Source organism: Panthera tigris, chromosome X (assembly GCF_018350195.1).
Source record: "Panthera tigris isolate Pti1 chromosome X, P.tigris_Pti1_mat1.1, whole genome shotgun sequence".
NCBI classification, from domain to species: Eukaryota; Metazoa; Chordata; class Mammalia; order Carnivora; family Felidae; genus Panthera; species Panthera tigris.
Window position 1 is genome coordinate 52,658,549 of NC_056677.1, and position 22,923 is coordinate 52,681,471.

Here is a 22,923-nt window from a genome sequence, read left to right on the forward strand (position 1 = left end):
AAGCTTCACCATTTGAAACTTTGCCAGCCTATAATGAATGGGTTAAATAGTTTATTTTTTAATGTTTATTTTTTTCATTTTTTATATGAAATTTATTGTCAAATTGGTTTCCATAGAACACCAAGTGCTCATCCCAAAAGCAGCCCTCCTCAATACCCATCAACCACCCTCCCCTCCCTCCCACCCCCCATCAACCCTCAGTTTGTTCTCAGTTTTTAAGAGTCTCTTATGCTTTGGCTCTCTCCCTCTCTAACCCCCCTTTTTTTTTCTTCCCCTCCCCCATGGACTTCTGTTAAGTTTCTCAGGATCCACATAAGAGTGAAAACATATGGTAACTGTATTTGTATGACTTATTTCACTTAGCATAACACTCTTCAGTTCCATCCACGTTGCTTCTAAAGGCCATATTTCATTCTTTCTCATTGCCACGTAGTATTCCATTGTGTATATAAACCATAATTTCTTTATCCATTCGTCACTTGATGGACATTTAGGCTCTTTCCATAATTTGGCTATTGTTGAAAGTGCTGCTATAAACATTGGGGTACAAGTGCCCCTATGCATCAGCACTCCTGTATCCCTTGGGTAAGCTCCTAGCAGTGCTACTGCTGGGTCATAGGGTAGGTATATTTTTAATTTTTTGAGGAACCACCACACTGTTTTCCAGAGCGGCTGCACCAGTTTGCATTCCCACCAATAGTACAAGAGGGTTCCTGTTGCTCCACATCCTCTCCAGCATCTATAGTCTCCTGATTTGTTCATTTTAGCCATTCTGACCGGAGTGAGGTGGTATCTGAGTGTGGTTTTGATTTGTATTTCCCTGATGAGGAGGGATGTTGAGCACCTTTTCATGTGCCTGCTGGCCATCTGGATGTCTTCTGTAGAGAAGTGTCTATTCACGTCTTCTGCCCATGTCTTCACTGGATTATTTGTTTTTCGGGTGGGGAGATCGGTGAACTCTTTACAGATTTTGGATACTAGCTCTTTGTCCAATATGTCATTTGCAAATATCTTTTCCAATTCCGTTGATTGCCTTTTAGTTTTGTTGATTGTTTCCTTTGCAGTGCAGAAGCTTTTTATCTTTATGAGGTCCTAATACTTCATTTGCTTTGAATTCCCTTGCCTTTGGGGATGTTTCAAGTAAGAAATTGCTACGGCTGAGGCCAGAGAGGTCTTTTCCTGCTTTCTCCTCTAGGGTTTTGATGGTTTCCTGTCTCACATTCAGGTCCTTTATCCATTTTGAGTTTATTTTTGTGAATGGTGTCAGAAAGTGGTCTAGTTTCAATCTTCTGCATGTTGCTGTCCAGTTCTCCCAGCACCATTTGTGAAAGCGACTATCTTTTTTCCATTGGATATTCTTTCCTGCTTTGTCAAAGATTAGTTGGCCATACATTTGTGGGTCTAGTTCTGGGGTTTCTATTCTATTCCATTGGTCTATGTGTCTGTTTGTGCCAATACCATGCTGTCTTGATGATTACAGGTTTGTAGTAGAGGCTAACCTCTGGGATTGTGATGCCTCCTGCTGTGGTCTTTCTCTTCAAAATTACTTTGGCTATTTGGGATCTTTTGTGGTTCCATACAAAATTTAGGATTGCTTCTTCTAGCTTTGAGAAGAATGCTGGTGCAATTTTGATTGGGATTGCATTGAATGTGTAGATAGCTATGGGTAATATTGACATTTGAACAATATTTATTCTTCCAATCCATGAGCACGGAATGTTTTTCCATTTCTTTATGTCTTCTTCAATTTCCTTCATAAGCTTTCTATAGTTTTTAGCATACAGATCTTTTACATCTTTGATTAGGTTTATTCCTAGGTATTTTATGCTTCTTGGTGCAATTGTGAATGGGATCAGTTTCTTTATTTGTCTTTCTGTTACTTCATTATTGGTGGGTAAGAATGCAACCGATTTCTGTACATTGACTTTCTGTTCTTTGCTGAATTCATGTATCAGTTCTAGTAAACATTTGGTGGAGTCTATCGGGTTTTTCATGTATAAATCATATCATCTGCAAAAAGTGAAAGCTTGACTTCATCTTTGGCAATTTTGATGCCTTGGATTTCCTTTTGTTGTCTGATTGCTGATGCTAGCACTTCCAACAGTATGTTAAAAAACAGCGGTGAGAATGGACATCCCTGTCGTGTTCTGGATCTCAGGGGGAAAGCTCTCAGTTTTTCCCCATTAAGGATGATGTTAGCTGTGGGCTTTTTGTAAATGGCTTTTATGATGTTTAAGTATGTTCCTTCTATCCCGACTTTCTCAAGGGTGTTTATTAAGAAAGGATGCTGAATTTTGTCAAATGTTTTTTCTGCATCGATTGGCAGGATCATATGGTTCTTATCTTTTCTTTTATTAATGTGATGTATCACATTGATTAATTTGTGAATGTTGAACCAGCACTGCAGACCAGGAATGAATCCCACTTGGTCATAGTGAACAATTATTTTTATATGCTGTTGAATTAGATTTGCTAGTATCTTATTGAAAATTTTTGCATCCATATTCATCAGGGATATTGGCCTCTAGTTGTCTTTTTTTGCTGGGTCTCTGTCTGGTTTAGGAATCAAAGAATTTTTAGCAATCAGTATTCTATGCTCTCTTCATAGAATGGTCTGGAAGTTTTCCTTTCCTTTCTGTTTTTTGGAACAGCTTGAGAAGCATAGGTATTATCTCCGCTTTACATGTCTTGTAGAATTCCCCCAGGAAGCCATCTGGTCCTGGACTCTTACCTGTGGCAAGATTTTTGATAACTGATTCAATTTCTTTGCTGGTTATGGGTCTGTTCAAGCTATTTCTTCCTGTTTGAGTTTTGCAAGTGTGTGTGTGCTTAGGAATTTGTCCATTTCTTCCATGTTTTCCAGTTTGTTGGCATATAATTATTTATTCCCTGATAATTGCTTGTATTTCTGAGGGATTGGTTGTAATAATTCCATTTTCATTCATGACTTTATCTATTTGTATCCTTTCCCTTTTCTTTTTGGGAAGCATAGCTAGGGTTTTTCAATTTTGTTTATTTTTCCAAAAAAAAACAACTCTTGGTTTCATTGATATGCTCTACAGATTTTTTTTAGATTCTATACTGTTTATTTCTGCTCTGGTCTTTATTATTTCTCTTCTTCTGATGAGTTTGGGGTGTCTTTGCTGTTCTGCTTCTATTTCCTTTAGGTGTGCTGTTAGGTTTTGTATTTGGGATTGTTCCTGTTTCTTGAGATAGGCCTGGATTGCAATTTATTTTCCTCTCAGGACTGCCTTTGCTGCATCCCAAAGCATTTGGATTGTTGTGTTTTCGTTTTCATTTGTTTGCTTATATTTTTTTAATTTCTTGTCTAATTGCCTGGTTGGCCCATTGATTCTTTAGTAGGGTGTTCTTTAACTTCCATGCTTTTGGAGGTTTTCCAGACTTTCCTGTGGTTGATTTCAAGATTCATACCATTGTGGTCTGGAAGTGTGCATTGTATGATCTCAATTCTTGTATACTTATGAAGGGCTGTTTTGTGACCCAGTATGTGATGTATCTTGGAGAATGTTCCATGTGCACTTGAGAAGAAAGTATAGTCTGTTGCTGTGGGATGCAGAGTTCTAAATATATCTGTCAAGTCCATCTGATCCAATGTATCATTCGGGGCCCTTGTTTCTTTACTTATCCTGTGTCTAGATGATCTATCCATTGTTGTAAGTGGGGTATTAAAGTCCCCTGCAAATACCGTATTCTTATCAATAAGGTTGTTTATGTTTGTGATTGTTTCATGTATTTGGGGGCTCCCATGTTTGGCACATAGACATATATAATTGTTAGCTCTTCCTGATGGATAGACCCTGTAATTATTATATAATGCCCTTCTTCATCTCTTGTTACAGCCTTTAATTTAAAATCTAGTTTCTCTGATATAAGTAAGGCTACTCCAGCTTTCTTTTGACTTCCAGTACCAAGATAGATACTTCTCCATCCCCTCATTTTCAATCTGAAGGTGTCCTCAGGTGTAAAATGTGTCTCTTGTAGAGAGCAAATAGATGGGTCTTGTTTGTTTGTTTTTATCCATTCTGATACCCTATGTCTTTTTGTTGGAGCATTTCATTTATTTACATTCAGTGTTATTATTGAAAGATGGGTTTAGAGTCATTATGATGTCTGTAGTTTTCATGCTTGTAGTGATGTCTCTGGTTCTTTGTGCTCCCTGCAACATTTCACTCACAGAGTCTCCCTTAGGGTCTCTTGTAGGGCTGGTTTAGTGGTGATAATTTCCTTCAGGTTTTGTTTGTTTGGTAAAACCTTTATATCTCCTTCTATTCTGAATGACAGTCTTGCTGTATAAAGGATTCTCAGCTGCATATTTTTTCTATTCATCACATTGAAGATTTCCTGCCATTCCTTTCTGGCCTGCCAAGTTTCAGTAGATAGATCCATCACTAGTCTTATCGGTCTCCCTTTATATGTTAGAACATATTTATCTCTAGCTGCTTTCAGAATTTTCTCTTTATCCTTGCCTTTTGCCAGTCTCACTATGATATGTCGTGCAGAAGACTGATTTAAGTTACGTCCGAAGGGAGTTCTCTGTACCTCTTTCATTCCAATGCCTTTTTCCTTCCCCAGATCAGGGAATTTCTCAGCTATGATTTCTTCAAGTACACCTTCAGCCCCTTTCTCTCTTTCTCTTCCTCCTCTGGAATCCCAATTATGCATATATTACTATGTTTCATAGCATCACTTAGTTCTTTAATTCTCCCCTCACACTCCTGGATTTTTTTATCTGTCTTTTTCTCAGCTTCGTCTTTTTCCATAATTTTTTCTTCTAATTCACCTGTTCTCTCCTATGTGTCTTCAATCCATGCTATGGCCGTGTCCGTTTTATTTTGCACCTCATTTATAGCATTTTTGACCTCCTCCTGACTGTTTCTTAGTCCCTTGATCTTTGTAGCAATAGATTCTCTGCTGTCTTCTATGCTGTTTTCAAGCCCAGCGATTAATTTTATGACTATTATTGTAAATTCTTGTTCCGTTACATTGCTTAAATCGATTTTGATCAGTTTGTTAGCTGTTGCTACTTCCTGGAGTTTCTTTTGAGGAGAATTCTTCTGTTTCGTCATTTTGGGTAGTCCCTGTGGTGGCTCCTAACTGCAGGGCACTTCCCTTGTGCTGTCCAGAGTAACTTGTGTTGGTGGGCAGGGCCACAGTCAGACCAGATGTCTTCCCCAGCCCACCACTGGGGCCACAGTCAGAGTGGTGTGTACCTTATCTTCCCCTCTCCCAGGGGCAGGGCTCACTGTGGAGTGGTGTGGCCCTTATCTGGGATACTTGCACACTACCAGGCTTGTGGTGCTGCTTCATTGGGATCTGGCATATAAGGCAGGGTGGATCCACAAGGTGCACTGGGGAGGAAGGGGCAGGCTTAGCTTGCTTTGTCATTGGTGGTCCCCTGTGGGAGGGGCCCTGCAGCACTGGGAGGGAGGCTGACCTGTGGAGGGATGGATCCAAAGAAGCACAGCATTGGGTGTTTGCGGGGTGTAAGCAAGTTCGGTGACAGGAATTGGTTCTCTTTCAGATTTTTTCTGGGGATGGGAGAGGGATATGGCGCTTGCCAGCACCTTTGTTCCCCACTGAGCTGAGCTCTGTGTTCTGGGGCTCAGCAACTCTCCCTCCTGGTGCCCTCTCACCCTCCCCACTCTCTGAGAGCAGAGCTGTTGACTTTTAATTTTCTAGATGTTAAGTCCCCCTGGCTGTCAGAACTCATGCAGTCCGGCCCCTCTGCTTTTGAAAGCCAGACTCCGGGGCTCTGCTTTACCTGGAAGGCTGCCCCTCCACCACCCTGGCTCCCTCCTGAAAGTCCATGTAGCGTGCACCGCCTCTCTGCCCTTCCTACTTTCTTCTGTGGGCCTCTTGTCTACGCTTGGCTCTGAAGAGTCCATTCTGCTAGTCTTCTGGTGGTTTTCTGGGTTATTTAGACAGATGTGGGTGGAATCTAAGTTATCAGCAGGACAAGGTGAGCCCAGCATCCTCCTATGCTGCCATCTTTCTTAAAGTTCAAACTCCATCAACTGTTCTCTTTTAGGTCTTCTAAGTACCACATCCTTCTCTCTCTCTCTCTCTCTCTCTCTTCCATAATCCCCAGGCTCCATGTCCACGCATTTCCTCTTCTCTAGACTCTAGTCAGTTCACCAATACATATAGTGCAAGCTTACCCACCATAAGAAAATCACCAAGGCACTCTTTTCCTGTGCTGGAGGAATCTGAGCACTGCCTGAGGTCACAGGTAGGGCGCCTCATCTTCTATATTTTGGAATAGTTTGAAAAGAATAGGTATTAACTGTTCTTTAAATGTTTGGTAGATTTCACCTGTGAAGCCATCTGGTCTTTTACTTCTGTTCTGTGGGAGTTTTCTGATTACTGCTTCAATTTTGTTGCTGGTAATTGGTCTGTTAAAATTTTCTATTTCTTCCTGATTCGATTTTGGGAGGTTATATGTTTCCAGGAATTTATTCACTTCTTTGAGTTTGTCCAATTTTTTGGCATGTAATTTTTTTATAACATTCTCTTACAATCCTCTGTTTTTCTGTGGTGTTGGTTGTTTTTTCTCTTTAAATTCTGATTTTGTTTACTTGAGTCCTCTCTGTTTTTTTTTTTTTTTTTTTTGATAAGCCTGGCTAAGGATTTATCAATTTGTTGATCATTTCAAAGAAACAGCTCTTGGTTTCAATGACGTGGTGTATTTTCTTTTATTTTCTATTTTATTTATTTCTTTTCTAATCTTTATTACTTACTTCCTTCTTCTGGTTTTGTGTTTTGTTTGTTCATCTTTTTCTAGCTCATTTAGGTGTAAGGTTAGGTTGTTTATTTGTTGTTTTTCTTGCAGAGTTAAGTCTTTGTTGTTATAAACCTCCTTCTTAGAACAGCTTTTGCTGCATCTGAAAGATCTTGGATTACTGTGTTTTCATTTTCATTTGTCTCCATGTATTTTTTTTTGTTTCCTTTTTGATGTCTTTGTTTACCCATTCATTGTTTAGTAGCATGTTATTTAACCTCCATGCATTTGTGCTCTTTTCAGATTTTTTCTTGTGGTTGATTTCTAGTTTCAAAGCATTCTGGTCAGAAAAGCTTCATAGTATGACTTCAATATTTTTGAATTTGCTGAGACTTGTTTTGTGACCTAATATGTGATCTCTTCTGGAGAATGTTCCATGTGCACTTTAAAAAAAATGTGCTGTTTAGGGTGGAATGTTCTGAATATATCTGTCACATCCATCTGGCTAATGTGTGTAGGATTTTGATAGGTGAAGAAGGGGGCAGTTCTAGCTCAAAGTAATATCACAGAAGAGTTTAAAATAGGTGTAGATAGGGAGCTGGGAAGTTGCCTTGTGCTTTCTGAAGGGCAGAGGGTATGAACATGGGCAAGGAGCCCCAGGTTTTCATCACTCCATGAATGTCAGGCATCTGAGTTGGCTTGTACTGATGGTGGAAAGGAAAGGAATAATTTTTAGCAGAAATAAGGCAAAAACAGGGCTTCACTCTACAAAGATTCTCAGAGACAGACAGCCTCATGGAAAATGGGTTAGTGGAAATATGACATTAGGGAGCCATAATAGATCTTTGCTGTAGTCCAGGAGACAAACAGGTAGTAAAAGCCTGATGTGGTTGAGTGGGAGTGGGTATGGATGTGGTAGGGTAGGGATGATTTTCTAATGCTTTTCTAATGTAGAAAAAAGTACAATATTTTATTTGAGTTAGAATGGTTGTAGAGGGAGAAAAGAGAGAAAGATAAACAGTTGGTCACAAAATGGGCGCCCAGTACTCTCAGACAACTAGTTATCTTTTCCTAATTTCTGGTTGAATTGTGTGTGTCTTTGTGTGTGTGTCTTTGTGTGTGTGTGTGTGTGTGTGTGTGTGTGTGTGTGCTGCTCTGAGAGTGTGTGTATGTGCATTACCTTGTGTCTATGTGTGTTACTTTGTGTCTCCCAATGTGCCTCTGCAGCCTCCTACATCTGTGTAGGCTTTTGCATCCTCTAGGTTTCATCTAATCCATGCTGCAGTTAAATTGATTGACTAATGGAATGACTTGGCATTGCCTTGTTAATCTTTGGGTGAAGGAATAGGCATTCTTTTCCCTAAAGATGTCTCTGAATTCCACTTGAAATCTAGGCTGTGATGAATTTGATTGTTTAAAACAGCTATTTCAATTGTCTGTGCTCCATGGCATAGCTAGGGATTGAAATCCAATTACTGCTGGATATAGGATTTACCATAAGTCATTTGGCTTCATTTTGGAGACAGTAATTTAGGACTTTGTCACATATCTATGCAAATCTATCCAGCTGAATTGGACTAGAACTGGTAAACTTTTTTGGAAACAGTACTCTGGCCCAGTGAGAGTTCTCTGCTGCCTTATGAGGTGAGTGGGGAGGGAAATACAGCCCTAAAGGGCACTAGACCCCTGATTATGGTTTGATTCTGCCTAGAAACAGGGCTGTGGAGTCCACATAGGCTTTAGATCTCTTATGAAATTCAGACCATCTCTTTCATTCTCTTTTCATTCCAACCTTTGAAATGGCAAGTGTTTTCATCTTGTTTTTTTTTCTCATTTCCAGGAACTACCAGCTCTACCAAACACAGTAGGTTCTCAATAAATATTTGTTACCTTGAACTGAATTATAGTTAAGCCAAGGCCCAAAGAAAAAGAGGAATTTGTCCAAGATCCCGAAGAGGAATTAGACCTTCTACCCTGGTTTCTGAATTTCTTGTCAAGAGCTCTTGCAGTTATATAGTCCTGTCTAAAGATAGCTTAGGTTCAGGCATCTGGCAGTGGATGGCTTATGCTGCACCAACAAACTTGTGACTGGGACCAGTTTTTTTTTCCTTTCTTTGGGTCTCAGTGTTCTCATCTGCATTATGGGAAGATTAGACTACAAGGTTTGAAAGAGTCCATATAGTTTTGTTCCTAGGAATTTGTGACCAACATTGAGAGAATAAGCCTGTATGCCCTTGGGTAAGATAGAAAGAGGAGGAAGCAGCTATGGCCTATTTTAGAGTCTGTGTGTCACAGCCTCCTCCCTCTCTTCTGAATCCAAATCTCCACTAAAAGAAGGAAAATAAGTTTTCTGGCTTGGGAAATCTTTCTCTGACCCATAAGCCACTGGGTCTCTGGGAAGTGGGAAGGCATGTCCAGCCCAGAGCCTCCAATGCCTTATAGGGCTAGAAAGGCCTATGTGACCAACTGGGAAGGTGGTGAATGGTTGGCCCAGAGAAGTTTTCTAGTTCCAGAGGATCTAACCCTAGTGAGAAAGGGGGGTGACTGCCACTCAGCCTTGGACAGGTAAGCGGGCTTAGCCAAGCCAGTGTATTCTGGAAAGGCCAGGAATGATGTCATGGGACACTTTGGGCTGCAACAACAGGAAACCACCAAGTGTTTACATTGGCTTACAGAGCACAAGCAGCCTGTTTTTTCTTCACTTCCTCAGTCTATCTGTTTCCTCTAATTCAAATACTATGAAGAAGGACTCACTGCCCAGGGCAGAGAAAGCGGAAGGGAGGCCCCCAAGAGAAATAACCCCCTCCTCAGCCCAAAGAGCTTTACTCTAGCTGGGGCCCTGCCAATAACTGACCTTAGGGTAGGGAAAGCAAGGTAGTTGGGACATACTCTGAGTGTTATACACCTCTATGGAAAGAAATTTCATAATTCTCCCTAAGATTCAATTCAGGTTCTAAACCATCTTGGACTTCTCCTAAGATCAAATCAGTCACCTAGTCTTGTAAACTTAATTTAATCAAATTCATATAATCAATAGTAATTTGTATGTGAAGTGTTGTATTATGCTGTATTTGTGTGTCTGTGTCAGTGTGCCTCACAGGCAGTGGTGGGATACAAAGATAAAACAACAACAACAACAACAACAACAACAACAGTTCATACCCTCAATGAATTGACAATAGACTTAATGGCAGTGGGATGTCTTTAATCTATTCCATTCTCTTCATCTCCAAGTTTGTTGCCCCAGTTCAGGATCCCCATCATTTCCAACCTACATGTAACAGTTTCTTAATGGGTCTCCCCATTAAGTGGTTTAAGGTCTTGTGATTTAAGCAAAATGAGAGTCTACACCATGATAGTCACAGTCAAGAGGGACAGAAGTACATATTTGAGAGACCATTATCATCACCATTATCATAGTTAACAGATATTAAATACTTACTATGTGCTAGGAAACTGATTTAAGTACTCTAGCTAGATTAATTCATTTGATCCTCACAATAATCTTATGAAATATTATCACACATTTTTCAGGTGAGGGCTCTGAGGCACAGAAAGTATAAGTAACTAGTAAGTTGCTGAGCCAGGATATAAGCCAGGGAAAGCTGACTTTAGAATCCAATCTTTTAACCACTACTATATACTTTACAGAAGGTAGCATTTCTGGGACTCAATGTTGGGTTAGATATGGGGACTTGGAGCAGTCAAAGATGACTTATGAGTTTCCTGGTCAGTGAACTCTGGTTATACATTAGGACATTCATGCAAGCAGGAAAAACTGGGGCAGAGGAACAGATGTACAGGGAGCAATATGAAGATTTCAGTTTGGTTCATGGCAGGGTTGTTGTTCCTGTGGGATATCCAGAAGATATCAGCTAGATGGTTGGCCATGTGGATTTGAAGTTCTCTTGCCACCTGATCCTTTTTTAGGCTCAGGCATCACTGGCTCTGGGAGACTCCCTTTTACCTCTGAGAATAGCAAATTATTTTTATGTTTCACTCTTATAGCACCCTCCTTTCTTCTTTCACAGAATTCACCCCAGGTTCAATTATTGGTGTAATTATTAGTTTAATGAATAGATTGTTAGCTACGTGAGGACAGGTGTTGTCTATATTAGAATTCTATCCCACATGTCTAACACCATTTCTGGAATATATTATTCACTTAGCTGCTCATTAATTCATTCATTCAAGAAATATTTATCAAGCACTTAATATTTTCCAGACACTGTTCTAGAAGCCTGTTTCAAAATTTACATAAAGCCCTTGCCCTTGTGGAGCTTACATTCCATTGAGACACACAGTGAATGGCAGTGATTTTATTTGATATTTTTTGTGTCTGTGATCCTGAGTAGAGCTATATTAGTTTATTTATTGAATAAATCCCTCTTAAGTATTTTATATGTACCAGTCACTTTTTAATCCTCCCATTTAATCCTTGAAACAATCCTGTAAAAGAGATACCATCATTAACCCCATTTATAGAATAGACCACCTGATGTCAGAGAGATTTAGCAACTCGCCTTAGATCACACTAGTAAGGAGTCAAGTGCAAGTAGTTTACTCACAATACCTTCCAGCTTACTCATTAGAGTACAACACACTGCTTTTGATATGTCCATTCTGTGCTTAAAATGATACATGGGAACCCCTGTAGGGCACCTGATCCAGAAGGAGACCTTGAGCAAATACAGTCATGCAGAAAACTCCCAGCTTAGACCAGGTCTCATAGGTATCTTCTTGCACTCTCCATTTCTCATAGTGATAGGATAGGCCTATCCTATGGTTAACTCCAGGAATTGGTAGAGCAGCAGTAGCTATAGAACAAATACTTAAAGCCTGGACTCCTGAGGAAGACCCCACCCCTATGCCATTATAGGAACCCTAACCCCCAACCCCTCCTTGGGCCAAGCATCTGGAAGACAAGAGGCAGTGGATATAGTTCCATGGTTCACCCTCTCCAACCATAAGGTAGATATATGGAAAAGGTTTGAAAACCAAAAGTGAGGCAAGGTTCAAGGACAGGTGGAAGGGGAAATAGACCCACCAGACTGTCCTATCCTGAGGTTCAGGGCAAAGCTCTGTCTGCATAGCCACCTTCTGCTAAGTGACTCCAAATGCCACAGTGTGAGGAGAGCCAGGCAAAGAAAGGGTGGGGGAGGAGTTGGCGGTTCCTAGATGTGGCCTGGGCTGGGCCTGTATATTACTATGAAACTATGTATGGGGTCTATATGTGAGTGAAATGAGGATAGCATGGCATGAAGCCTGGGCAGGTCTAGGAGGGGAGGAGATACTGAAAAGAATGTCGCAGAGTGAGTAAAGAGTCTCTGTGCCTGGTTTTGTTGCCAAAACATAGTGTGACTGCATATTTCCGAAATAAGTATTTATACTTGCGTGGGAGACATGGCTTATCATATGCATGGCCTGTGCAGGCATATGTGTTTGTGTGTAAAGTGTTGGGGAAGAATAGTTGTGACAGTGTCTTTGTAATGTCTGTATGTCTGGTTGTGCATGCCAGTTTCTGTGTGGTATTCAAGAACACTAGATATAGGAAGTATGTCTAAGGAAGATGTTGTATGTGAGGTGTGCAAGTGAAACATGGGCGAAGTGTGTGGTGTATGCTATGGATTGTGGGGAATACATTGAAGTGAGGTGTTGGCAGAGGGCATGGTGCTCTGGCTGTGTGGTGAATACATGAGCTGTGGAATGGTCAGGTGCATTGGACCCCCCCACTAACATTAGCCACATCTCTCTGAACCTCAGCTTTTCTGCTGAAAAAATGTGGATAAGCTCTACCTCTACACAAGATTGTATGAAAATTCAGTGAGTTAATCCATGGGAAGTGTCCTACACACAATAGGTGCTCAAGGTATTATTTCTACCATTATTATGACTGTGAAGTAAAGTGGCTGACATCTGGGTCAGAGCAGCGGCTCATTAAAATGTTTGCCAAATTGAAGAATGAATGACTTGTTTGGTTTGTTTTTACCTGTTTGATACTCAGTTGATAACTAAGCTGGGTCTTGAATTGGCCCATTACTTTGTCTATGTTGAAAATCCTGGAGTGGGAGCCCTGAAATTTCATATTCCACAGGAAGTAAGGTGGGATGGGAGGGGATGGTGTAAAAGCCAACCAGCCAAGCCTGGACAAAAAGCAGGGGAAGGATAGTACCAGGAGCTCTCTAGGCACTCAAGGAACTGAGTTAAAGAGAGGTGAAGGCAGTGAGGTGCCAGAACCCAAGGAAATTTTGTGAAGGATAAGAAACATCTCAATTCTCCATGCCTGGACTGAGCTCTATTCCAAGGCAGCTCTACAACCTAGGTCTCCAGGGCCTGGCACAGGAAGGGACTCATCAAATGGTCATGAATAATATAAGTCACAGAGTTCCAGGGCCACAAAGTCTTGAGTATAAATTAGGTTTCCTGATTATTACTCATTTCTTTGTATATTGTCTGTCTACTCTGACTAGAGTGTTCTTTACAACCATTTCCCCAGTACCTAAAATAGTACCTGGCACAAAGTAGGTACTTCACAAATGGTTATACTAGAACACAGCAGTAAGAGTAGTATGTATAGCTGTTATTATCACGTTTTCTCTTTTTTATAGATTTTATTGCGATAAAATGTATATAACATAAAATTTGCCAATTTAACCATTTTTAAGTGTAAAACTCAGTGGCATTAATTACATTCAGTGTTGTGCAATCATCATCACCTATTTCTTAAACAATTCTGTCATCCCAAACAGAAAATATGCAGCCAGTAAGCAATAACTCTGCATTCTTCCACTCCCCCAACCACTGGTAACCCCTAATCTACTTTCTGTGTCAATGAATTTGCCTATTCTGGATATTTCATCTAAGTGGAAGCATACCATACTTGACCTTTAGTTTCTGGTTTATTTCACCGAGTATAATGTTTTCAGGTTCATCTATGTTATGCCACATATGAAAATGTCATTTCTTTATTTTTTTATGTATTTAAATTCATGTTAGTTAACATACAGTGTAGTCTTGGCAAGTAATTCATCTCTTACATATGACACCCAGTGATCATCCCAAAAAGTGTTCTCCTTAGTGCCCATCATTCATTTAACCCATTCCTCAACCACCCCCCTCCAGTAACCCTCAGTCTATTCTTTGTATTTAAGAATCTCTTATGATTTGCCTCCGTCTCTGTTTTTATCTTATTTTTCCTTCCCTTAACATATGTTCATTGTTGAATTTCTCAAATTCCACATATGAGTGAAATAATGATATCTGTCATTCTCTGACTTATTTCGCTTAGCATAATACCCTCTAGTTCCATCCACATTGTTGCAAATGGCAAGATTTCATTCTTTTTCATCAATGAATAGTATTCCATTACATATATATACGACATCTACTTTATCCACTCATCAGTCAATGGATATTTGGGCTCTGTCCATAATTTGGCAATTGTGGATAGCACCACTATAAACATTAGTATGCACGTGCCCTTTTGAATCGGCATTTTTGTATCCTTTTGATAAATTCCTAGTAGTGCAATTGCTGGGTTGTAGGGTAGTTCAACTGTTCATTTTTAATGAATCTCCATAGTGTTTTCCAGAGTGACTACACTAGTTTGTATTCCCACCAACAGTGAAAAATGGTTCCCCTTTCTCTGCACCATTGCCAACATTTGTTGTTTCCTGAGTTGTTTATTTTAGTCATTCTGACAGATGTGAGGTGGTATCTCATTGTGGTTTTGATTTGTATTTCTCTGATGATGAGTAATGTTGAGCATCTTTTCATGTGTCAGCCATCTAGATGTCTTCTTTGCAAAAGTGTCTATTCATGTCTTCTTCCCATTTCTTCACTGAATTCTTTGTTTTTTGGGTGTTGAGTTTGATAAGTTCTTTATAGATTGTGGATACTAACCCTTTATCTGATGTCATTTGCAAATATCTTCTCCCATTCTGTCAGTTGCTCTTGAGTCTTATTGATGGTTTCCTTTGCTGTGCAGAAGCTTTTTTATCTTGTTGAGGTCCCAATAGTTCATTTTTGCTTATATTTACCTTGCCTCTGAAGACACGTCAAGAAAGAAGTTACTGTGAGCACAACAAGGATGTCCACTCTCACCACTGGTGTTCAATGGAGTACTGGATGCCCTAGCCTCAGCAATCAGAAAACAAAAAGAAATAAAAAGCATCCATATCAGCGAGGAAGCATCCATATCAAGCATCCATTTACTCTTTGCAGATGACATGATACTCTACATGGAAAACCTGAAAGACTCCACCTAAATACTACTAGAGCTGATACAAGAATTCAACAATATCACAGGATATAAAATCAAAGTACAGAAATCAGTCGCATTTCTATACACCAATAATAAAGCAGCAGAAAGAGATATCAATAATCGATCCCATTTACAATTGCACCAAAACCCCTAAGACACCTGGGAATAAACCTAACCAAAGAGGTGAAAAATCTATACATGAAAACTATAGATAGCTTATGAAAGAAATTGAAGAATGCACAAAAAATTGAAAAATATTCCATTGCTCATGAAGTGGAAGAACAAATATTGTTAAAATGTCAATACTATCCAAAGCAATCTACAATTCAATGCAATCCCTATCAAAATAGCACCAGTATTCTTCACAGAGCTAGAAAAAAAATCCTAAAATTTGTATGGAACCACAAAAGACTTGAAATAGCCAAAGTAACATTAAAAAAGAAAACCAAAGCGGGAGGCATCACAATTCCAGGCTTCAAGGTGTATTACAAAGCTGTAATCATCAAGATGGATGGTACTGGCACAAAAACAGACACATGGATCAGTGGAATAGAATAGAACACCCAGAAATGGATTCACAAATATGTAACCAACTCATCTTTGGCAAAGCAGGGAAGAGTATCTAATGGACAAAAAGTCTCTTTAGCAAATGGTGCTGGGAGAAGTGGAGAGCGACATGCAGAAGAATGAAATTGGACCTCTTTCTTGCATCATACACATAAATAAATTCAAAATGGATCAAAGACCTAAATGTGAGACACGAAAATATCAAAATCCTACAGGAGAAAACAGGCAGCAACCTCTCTGAGAATGTCATTTCTTTTGGTGGCTGAATAATATTCCATTGTATGTATATATCCATTTTATTTATCCATTCATTTGTCTACAGACACCTGGGTTGCTTCCCCATTGTGGCCACTGTGCATAATGCTGCAATGAAATTGGGATATAAGTATCAGTTTGAGTCTGTATTTTCAATTATTTTGGGTATATATATATATATATGTGTGTGTGTGTGGAATTGCTTAGGTCATATATAATTCCATGTTTGGATTTTTGAGGAACTGTCAAATTGTTTTCCATAGTGACTGCACCATTCATTTAACATTTCCATCGGAAGTATATGAGGGTTTGAATTTCTCTATAACTTTGCCAACACTTTTCGTTTTTAAGCTTTTGATATTTATTTATTTATTTATTATTTATTTAGAATTGTGATAAAATATATATAACATAAAATTTACCATCTTGGGGTGCCTGGGTTGCTCAGTCGGTTAAGCATCCGACTTCACCTCAGGTCATGATCTCACAGTTCATGAGTTCAAGCCACACATCAGGCTCTGTGCTGATAGCTCAGAGCCTGGGACCTGCTTCAGATTCTGTGTCTCCTTCTCTGCCCCTCTCCTGCTTGTTCTCTCTCTCAAAAATAAATAAACATTTAAAAAAATATTATATATATGTGTGTATATATATATATATATATATAATTTATTGTCAAATTGGTTTCCATACAACACCCAGTGCTCATCCCAACAAGTGCCCTCCTCAGTGCCCATCACACACTTTTCCCTATCCCCCACCCCCCATCAACGCTCAGTTTGTTCTCATGGTTTGCCTCCTTCCCTCTCTGTAACTTTTTTTCCCCCTTCCCCTCCCCCCTGGTCCTCTATTAAGTTTCTCAAGATACACATAAGGGTGAAAACATATGGTATCTTTCTCTGCCTGACTTATTTCACTAAAAATTCATCATATTAATTATTTTAAAGTGCACAGTTCAGTAGTGTTAGCACATTCACATTGTAGTGCAAACAATATCCAGGACTCTTTTCATCTTATAAAACTGAAGCTCTATATCAATTACACAATTTCCTATTTGCCTTTTTCTTGGCAACTACCATTCTACCTTCTGTCTCAATTTTACTCTGGATGCCTCATATACATGGAGTCATACAGGATTTCCCTTTTTGTTACTGGTTTATTTCACTTAGCATAATGTCCTCAAGATTCACTCATGTTGTAGCCTGTGTCAGCATTTCCATTATTTAAAAGGTTAAATAATATTTCATCATGTGCACATACCACATTTTGCTTATCCATTCATCTGATGATGGGCCCTTGGGTTGCTTCCACATTTTGGCTATTGTTAACAATGCTGCTGTGAACATGGGTGTCAAGATTCTACTTCCTTTTTTTTAAACTATTTTTTTAATTCAAGTTAGATAACATATAGTGTAGTCTTGATTTCAGGAGTAGAACCCAGTTATTCATCTCTTACATATGACACCCAGTGCTAATCCCAAAAAGTCCCCTCCTTAATGTCCATCACCCATTTCACCCATAACCTCCCCAGCAACCCTCAGATTTTTCTATTTAAGAGTTTTATGGTTTGCCTACCTCTCTGCTTTTGTCTTATTTTTCCTTCTCTTCTCCTATCAAATTCTAAATATGAGTGAAATCATATGATATCTGTCTTTCTCTGACTGATATACCCAGAGGTGGAATTGCTGGATCATATAGTAATTTTATTTTCAATTTTTTGAGGAACTGTCATACTGTTTTCCATAGCAACTATACCTTTTTAAATTCCCATCAACAGGGCACAAGTGTTTTAATGTCCCCACATCCTCACCATACTCCATTCTTTTCGTATTATAGTTATCTTAATGGCTAAGTGATATCTTATTGTGGTTTTGGTGCACATTTCCCTAATGAATATGATGTTCAGCATATTTTCATGTGTTTATTTGACATTTTATATTTTCCTGGAGAAATGGCTATTCAAATATTTTGCCTATTTGTCCCAGTGCCTCAACATTTATTTATTTATTTAGGTATTTATGTATGCATGTATGTATTAATTTTAATTCCAGTGAATGAAAATACAGTGTTATATTAGATTCAGATGTACAATATAGTAATTCAACACTTCCATACATCACGCTTTGCTCATCACAAGTGCACTCCTTAATCTCCATCACCTATTTATCCCATCCCCCCAACCACATCCCCTTTGGTAACCATCAGTTTGATCTCTATACTTAAGAGTCTTTTTTCTTAATTTCAATCTCTCCTTCTTATTTTTTCCCTTTTCTTTTTTGTTTCTTAAATTCCACATAATGAGTGAAATCATGTCTTTCTCTGACTGACTTATTTTGCTTAGCATTATACTTTCTAGCTCCATACATGTCGTCACAAATTCTTTTGCCTATTTTTTTTAAATTTTTTTGGTTTTTTGTTGGTGAGTTGTAAGAGTTCTTTATATATTCTGAATATTAAACTCTTATAACATATATGATTTGTAAATGTTTTCTGTCATTATGTAGGTTTTCTTTTCAGTTTCTTGATAATGTCCTTCAATACACAAAATATTTTAATTTTGATAAAGTCCAATTTATCTACTTTAAGTTTTGTTCCTTTGGTGTCATATCTAAGAATGCCAAATCCAAGACCATGAAGATTCACATCTATGTTTTTTATAAAGGTTTTATAGTTTTAGCTTTTTCTTAAATGTTTATTTATTTTTGAGAGAGAGAGAGCACAAGCGGGGTAGGGACAAAGAAAGAGTGGAACAGAGGATCTGAAGTGAGCTCTGAGCTGACAGCAGAGAGCATGATGTGGCGCCCAAACTCATGAACCATGAGATCATGACCTGAGCCTAAGTCGGACACTTAACTGAGTGAGCCACCAGGTGTCCCTATGGTTTTAGCTTTTATATTTAGGCCACTGATCCATTTTGACTTGATTTTTTAAAATATAATTTATTGTCAAATTGGTTTCCATACAACACCCAGTGCTCATCCAAACAAGTGCCCTCCTCAGTGCCCATCGCCCACTTTCCCCTCTCTCTACCCCCCATCAACCCTCAGTTTGTTCTCAATATTCAAGAGTCTCTTATAGTTTGCCTCCCTTCCTCTCTGTTTGTAACTTTTTTTCCCTTCCCTCCCCCATGGCCTTCTGTTAAGTTTCTCGAGATCCACATATGAGTGAAAACATATGGTATCAGTCTTTCTCTGACTGACATTTCACTTAGCATAATACCCTCCAGTTCCATCCACATTGCTGAAAATGGCCAGATTTCATTCTTTCTCATTGCTATTGACTTTATTTTTGTATATGGTATGAGGCCAGAGTCCAATTTCATTCTTTTTCATGTGGAAGTCCAATTGTCCCAGCATCATCCATTGAAAAAACTATTTTCTCCTCATTGAATAGTCTTGGTACTCTTGTCAAAAATCAATTGGAAATAGGTGTATGTATTTATTTCTGGACTTTCAATTCTATTCCATTGGTCTATATGTCTATACTTATGCCATCACCACACTTTTTTGATGACTGTATCTTTGCAGTAATTTTAAAATTGGGGAAAGATCCCTCCAGAATTCTGGCTTTCTACTTTTTTTCAAGAATGTTTTGGCTTACAACTCTATATGAATTTAAGGGTTGGCTTTTCCATTTTTCAAAAAAGACTTCTGGAATATGGTAGGGATTACATTGAATCTGTAGATTGCTGGGGTAGTAATATTGATACTTTAACAATAGTAAGTCTTCATACCACTAGCATAGGGTGTTTCATTTACTTAAATCTTATTAATTTTCTTCAGCATGTCTTATAGTTTCAGTGTACACTTATTTCACCTTGTTGGTTAAATTTATTCCTAGGTATTGAATTCTTTTACATGTGATTTTAAGTGTAATTGCTTTCTTAATTTCTTATTTCTTTTTGGATTGCTCATTTCTGGTGAATACAAATACAAATGATTTTGTATGCTGATATTACATTCTGAAACTTGGCTGAATTTGTTTATTAGCTCTACTACTAGATTTTTTTAGTGAATTCTTTGGGATTTTTCTACATATGGGATTATGTTATTTGTGAATAAAGATAATTTTACTTTTTTTCTTTACAATTGGGTGCTTTTTATTTCTTTCTTTGTGTGTCTTATTGCTCTAGCTAGAACTTCCAGTAAAATGTTTAATAGCAATGGTAAAAGTAGGCATTTTTGTCTTGATCCAGATTTTAAGAATAAAGCTTTCAAGTCTCTTACAACTGAGTATGATATTAGCTGGGTTTTTCATAAATGTAATTGTCCATGTTGAGGACATTCACTTTAATTCCTTGCTTTCTGACTTTTTTTTTTTATCATTAAAGGGTGTGCATTTTGTGAAATGCCTTTTCTGCCTGATTTGAAATGATTATGTGATTTTTACCTTCATTCTATTATTGTGATATGTTACATTGATAAATTTTCTTATTCTGTGACCAACTTAATTTTTAAGATTATGCTGTTTAGGGGAGCAGCTGCCACCAAGTCTGGACCCAACCTTGTGCACTGTCAATGCCTGTGCACCCACCCGACATGCACTCCCAATTCTTTTTGGTTCTAAGTCAAATACAGCAGCTCTCAAGGATCAGTTGATTCAGAATATTTTTAAGACTATACCCCCCAGAATAAGATTACAGTTGTTAGGGTTGCTGTTGTTAGCATCGCTTGTGGCCATCTGTATTTTAATGAAGGACTTGTCAAATGAACTTGCTCTTGTTGATGTCGTGGAAGACAAATTGAAATGAGAGATGACGAATCTCCAGCATAGAAGGCTTTTCCTTAGAACACCAAAATTTGTCTCTGGTAAAGACTATAATGTGACTACAAACTCCAAGCTGGTTATTTTCACAGAGAGAAAGCCTTCTTAATTTGGTCCAGCATAACGTGAACATTTTAAATTAATCATTCTTAATATCGTAAAATACAGCCTAAACTGCAAGTTGTTTGTTTCCAATCCAGTGGGTATCTTGACCTATGTGGCTTGGAAGATAAGTGGCTTTCCCAAAAACCGTGTTATTGGAAGTGGTTGTAATCTGGGTTCATCCTGGTTCCATTACTTAATTGGGGAAAGGCTGGGAGTTCACCCATTAAGCTGGCATAGGTGGGTCCCTGGGGAGCATGGAGATTCTAGTGTGCCTCTGTGCAGTGGAGTAAATGTTGCTGGCGTCTTCCTGAAGAATCTTCACTCTGACTTAGGCACTGATGCAGATAAGGAACAATGGAAAGAGGTTCACAAATAGGTGGTTGACAGTGCCTGTGAGGTGATCAAACTGAAAAGGCTACACTTCCTGGGCCATTGGGCTATTTGTGGAATATTTGGAAGAAAGTATAATGAAGAATCATAGGCAGGTGCATCCAATTTCCATCATGACTAAGGGTCTCTATGGAATAAAAGATTCTGTTTACCTTAGTGTTCTTTGCATCTTGGGACAGAATGGAATCTCAGAAGCTGTGAAGGTGACTCTGACTCCTGAGGAAGAGGCCCATTTGAAGAATAGTGCAGATACACTTTGGGGGATCCAAAAAGAACTGTAGTTTTAAAGTTGTCTTATGCTGTTCCAGTTCACTGTCTAGACCATAACAGGATTTTAGCTGGAGGTTGTATATATCATCCTTATTATCTGATCTATTACTCAAGTAGTAATATTAAAATGGCCTAGGAAAAGCATCAGTTTCCTAAAGTTACAAATAAGAATGGTTCACAAAACCCTGCAGCTATATCCTGATGCTGGATGGTACTTGTGTAGTCCTAAATTGGTTAATGTAAAATAGTTCCACCACTTGAGAGGCACCACTGCCAATATTACATATGCTGAAGTTGCTCTCCAAACCAGATGTATATTTACCATGTGATATATAACATCTGGTTCCTTCACCCAACATGCCTAGTCCAACTTTTTTTCTCCAATCACATCCTGGAATTCAATGTATAAATGTAATATTGCATGTATTGTGCATAAAACTGTTCTAAAGGATCTTATTTTGTGTACTATATATGTTAGAATATAGTGTACATTGCCATATAATGCAAAAAGAAATATCTATATATAAACAAGGGTCATGCCAACCAATTAAAATACCAAATAAACTTTGTTTTTTTTTTTTTGTTTTTTTTTTTATTTTTTTTATTTTTTAATATATGAAATTTACTGTCAAATTGGTTTCCATACAACACCCAGTGCTCATCCCAAAAGGTGCCCTCCTCAATACCCATCACCCACCCTGCCCTCCCTCCCACCCTGCCCTCCCTCCCACCCCCCATCAACCCTCAGTTTGTTCTCAGTTTTTAACAGTCTCTAATGCTTTGGCTCTCTCCCACTCTAACCTTTTTTTTTTTTTTTTTTTTCCTTCCCCTCCCCCATGGGTTTCTGTTATGTTTCTCAGGATCCACATAAGAGTGAAACCATATGGTATCTGTCTTTCTCTGTATGGCTTATTTCACTTAGCATCACACTCTCCAGTTCCATCCATGTTGCTACAAAAGGCCATATTTCATTTTTTCTCATTGCCACGTAGTATTCCATTGTGTATATAAACCACAATTTCTTTATCCATTCATCAGTTGATGGACATTTAGGCTCTTTCCATAATTTGGCTATTGTTGAGAGTGCCGCTATAAACATTGGGGTACAGGTGCCCCTATGCATCAGTACTCCTGTATCCCTTGGATAAATTCCTAGCAGTGCTATTGCTGGGTCATAGGGTAGGTCTATTTTTAATTTTCTGAGGAACCTCCATACTGTTTTCCAGAGCGGCTGCACCAATTTGCATTCCCACCAACAGTGCAAGAGGGTTCCTGTTTCTCCACATCCTCTCCAGCATCTATAGTCTCCTGATTTCTTCATTTTGGCCACTCTGACTGGCGTGAGGTGGTATCTGAGTGTGGTTTTGATTTGTATTTCCCTGATAAGGAGCGACGTTGAGCATCTTTTCATGTGCCTGTTGGCCATCCGGATGTCTTCTTTAGAGAAGTGTCTATTCATGTTTTCTGCCCATTTCTTCACTGGGTTATTTGTTTTTCTGAATACCAAATAAACTTTGAACAGTGAGAAAAAAAAAAGATTATGCTGTTTCATTTCCACAAATTGTCAACATTT

General features: G+C 38.7%; 1 pseudogene; it reads left to right on the forward strand.

The window, feature by feature from the left end:
• Window positions 1-9,149: 9,149 nt before the first annotated feature.
• LOC102966212 lies at window positions 9,150-21,361 on the forward strand (annotated as a pseudogene).
• Window positions 21,362-22,923: the final 1,562 nt, after the last annotated feature.